Consider the following 4,385-nt stretch of genomic DNA (forward strand, 5'->3'; position numbering starts at 1 on the left):
TTTTGGTCGATCATGTTGTTGAAGTCTTTCTCAACCCGTTCCTTCAAACGTACGGAGATCCGGCGCCCTATTTGATGAACGGTCGTTGCGCCTTTACTGAATTGCGTTCGCATCAAGTGCTTTTTTGATTTTTCCGATTCCTATACACAATTATTTGAAGTTATCCCGAACCCACTTTTTGATTTCCGAATTAGATTCTTCCGTTTTTTATAAACAGCAATTCATATCGTTTTGATTTTTCTTGTATCAATTTGATCCCAATTTGTGGAGTATGTCTCCACCTATTATATTTGCATTTTGATCATCTACGACGATGAACGGTGCTGTCTGTAATGTTCAGCCTCCCGATTCTATCGCAAAGTAATCTTCTTTTTGGAATGATGTATTCATCATTATAACATGCCAATTTCTAGCGGCGTCGTCCAGTGGGATGTAATTGAATATTGTTGATTTAAGATTTTCTTGTACTCGCAGATCCTTTTTTTTTCATTAAGAAATGACATCGGGCTTCCAGAGTCGGCGATGTTGAATAGGTTTTCCTTTTTAGTTTTTAATTTTACAGTGTGTCCATTTATCTTCCGATAAACCGGCTGAGTTTTTCACCTCGAACGCTTCTCTAATTGCACTGTAAGTTTGTCAAATTGGTATTCTTCCCAAACACCTTTGAATGTAAATCCGCGAACGCCACTGGAGTATTATCTGTTATATGGCTTTCGGTTTCTATATATCTTCATGTTGTTTGTCATTCCAATCCTCCAAATAATTGACGACTCCGAATTGTCTGCCGCACTTGTAACGTTGCTTTTATGTAATTTAGCTGTTTTGTGATTGTTGACCTCTTGTGTTATGTGCCCCACGCGGTTATGGTATACCGCGTAATCCACCTCAAGCTTTTTGTGAGTTCTGATTTTTTGTGTAGGTACCTCGACCACGTGGATTGACGTAGTTTATTGGTTCAAGCATTGTTCTTATTGTTGCTTGTCCTCTGAATTGGTTTGTTTTCCTTTTTCAACTATGTTCGATGCCTTTTTCTCGGCGGATTGCATATTCGTATGCATCTTGAGGGCATTGAGCTTCGGCTAATAGTTCTTCCGCGATTTTGTCGATGTGCATGTGGGCAGTAAACATGTCTCTCACCCACTCGTCCTCTCGATCTCCGCAGTCGTCTCTTGAAGCCAGTTCAACTAGGTCCGCGGGGAATTGTTGGAGACATTTTTTTGTTAATGTTTTCTGCAGATAAAACTATATCGTTCGAGTGCTATGATCCTTGTGGTCAGAAAAAGGGCTTATGTGGTAATGGCTTTTGTGGAGACGCTGTATAAGTCGAGGCTGGGCCTCTTTTGTTGTGTCTGTCGCAGTCCCTCCGCGACGAAGCACAGCAAAAGATAACTGCAGACTTTTGCGTCCGCCTCGTCCCAAGTGAAAGAGTTACACAATTTTTCTTTTTCTCTGGCTTTTTGCACGCGGTTTTCTCAATCGACTCGTTTCTCTTGTGCGCCATCTCATTTCTTTTGTGCAATTCTCTACGTCACGATTTCTCTTCTGCGCCTTTGTCTCACGCATTGTTTCGATTTCTTGAATAGGTTCTGCGGGTTAAATTAGTGGTGGTTTAGTTTTCAACAAGTTTCGTACCTCAATGCCATCTTTTGCAAACACTGCCATCTCGAGTATTGCTGCGCAATTAGACCATTCCAATGGTGGTTCAGCAGACGCCTTCTTCCAGTATGAATAGTTTTTTAACGGGTTTTTTGAATATCCTGCTGACTGCGACATGTCATACCGCGGTGTATGAACGTGATGGTTACTGAATCCAAACGGATTGATGAACAAGATCTCTTGCGTAAGCGAGACAAAACAACTGATTCATAAAATCATTTATTGACGCCTGAACTACTGCTCATAGATCACTGGCTTGGCGCCTTTACATGGTCAATCGACCAAACAGAAGTTTTTTTCACATGGTGAGTTAAGTATATATATGAATGCATCAAAGTTTATCGATCACTGCCGGATGACACATTCTAATGACAATTTTAAAGTTGAAATGTGGCCATAATGTTCGAAAATATTACAAAAGTTCTGAAAAAATTGTGGATCAATTTCTTAAGTGATCTTTCGAGTACGGGCTGGAATGATTAAAAAAATTAGAAGAGAATCTAGTGTTGGAGCTAATCAATATAGTGCTCCCTTATTTCTGCTAACCAGTATCTTCCAAAGGACTTTTTCTTGGTCTTAATTGATCAATATTGAGTTTGGAGAAGTTTGACACACAGGAAAGAAGAATTACTAGGAAACTTTGCGCGAAAAAGGCGGCTCACGAGTTGGACTGATTAACTGCTTACGATATTCCGTGAGTTGCCATAATTTTAAGGAACTGATATTTAAAATTTGTTTAAAAAAATGATATTTCTCATGTTCCTTTTCTATTGAAGAAGTTAATCAACCAAAGCAGATTTTCTCAGCTTATTTTCTGCGAGTTCTGAGGGTAACAATTATGACCGTTACTCTGTTCCTCCGAAAAAAAAGTCCTTTTGCAGTGCGGATCATTTTCTCTGCGGATCCAATTCGGGCTTGTTTCATTTAAAAAATTTTATGCTAAAAAATTCTATCCACGCAAGGATTAAGAATATGAAAAAAAAGAATACGACTTTGTTCCTACGGCATTTTAAAAAAAGTAAGTGGTTCATGTCAATAGCAGCAAACTTGTAGCAGTTCCACAAATCGCTTCTGCTAACATTGCCTGCTCAGTTCGAGCGTAATGCACAGTCTTTCTTACCGGTTAACTCCCCCTCACTCTTTTGGGGTTTTACAATTTGTGAAAAATCGATAAAATCGATTTAATCTCTGGCTTGACAAAGAGGCAATGAATGGGCTGAATTTTCTTTTCACCGCCTTATCAAATAGGTGCAAATTAACCCAGAATTGTCAAAAGTACAATTAGGAAAAGGGTGAAATTGAGGTTTACCTCCTGGGTGTTTTTTTTTCAAATTGCATGGGAAATTATAAAGACACCCATAACCAGCTACGATTGGGAAAAAAACGCTCTATATTATATGCAAGTAAACAGGAAAAATCAATAATTACATGTTCAATAATTTATGTAATCTGATCAAACAAAAATAGGATAAATATTTAAGCCAAAGAGAGTTAAATTTTCCCTTGCAATTTTGTATTCCACGCACGCATTCTAATTTTATGAAGCAGCCGAGTGGGTTTCTCTGGCCTGCATAAATTAAACCAGTCCCTCTGCAGATGTAGTTGAACAGTCTAAATCATTCATGTGGAAGATTAATCGATACGTCAATCTAGCCCGGCCAACAATCGAAACCGCGCGCAGTTTCTCGAACCTGACAAAATAGTACCCACATTTATCAATTTTCCCCAGGGATGTCTAAAAGACTATTGTTTACTTTTTCAATCAATTTGAGCAAAAAAAACAGATATTTCCATTATTGCATATAGTTATCTTTTAGTTATCTTTTAGATCTACATATAGCTAAATTAACAGCGAGCAGAAGACACGGTAGCAGTTTCCTTGGTTATTCTTCTTCTAATCGGGCTGGAAAATTGAGCCAGTTTTCATAAAAGCTGTCTCGCGCGCCATAAAGATTTTTGAGGCCGCCCTTTTTATACTTTGTTCAAATTTTTGAGTGTTTTGTAAATCCGAGAAAGACCATAGCTAAGTTTTTCTGCATCGCAGGCAGGTTTTGGGATAAAATGAATTTTTTAACCTTTTTTGAGGTGCTAAAAATGCTTATTTGGGCGCGCTTGTCATTAAAACCCTCTATATCGACATCTGATGTGAACTTCAGAAAAAAATGGGTTGATCAGTCAGTCCAGTCATATCTGACGTTCAAAAAGAACAAGGAAGGTTCACTTGGAAAAAAACTGGCTAGCATAAATAAGAGAGCCCCATATTGAATAGCCCCAATATTGCATTCTCTTCTAGATTTTTCCTAATTACTAGCCCGTACTCGAAAGTTAATTGAAAATGACTAGCTACCCGGGTTGAACAAAAAAGTTGTCATACAATTTTCATTTATGGAAAAATGCTAACCATTCACTTTTCATGCAATTCCATAGGTACAAAAAACTGCATGAAACGTCTATGGTTAGTATTTTTTCATATAAGGAAATTGTATGACTAGCATTTTTCCATAAACCAAAACTATCGATTTTTTACATTTTGATTTCTCAAAAATTTTTGGTTGTATTCGTAACCGAACACATATGACATAAACCTTGGTTACTCAAACGTAGTAACCAAAGGTTTGGCCGTCTCGCATTAAAAATGTATTGGAAACAGCCTGAAATGTTTTAATTCTGTCGCACACAATTAATATGACGAAAGTAACGAACTTTTAAGTTTTGGCAAAAATTTTCAA

Source organism: Symsagittifera roscoffensis, unplaced genomic scaffold (assembly GCF_963678635.1).
Source record: "Symsagittifera roscoffensis unplaced genomic scaffold, txSymRosc1.1 SCAFFOLD_251, whole genome shotgun sequence".
Classification (NCBI taxonomy): Eukaryota; Metazoa; Xenacoelomorpha; order Acoela; family Convolutidae; genus Symsagittifera; species Symsagittifera roscoffensis.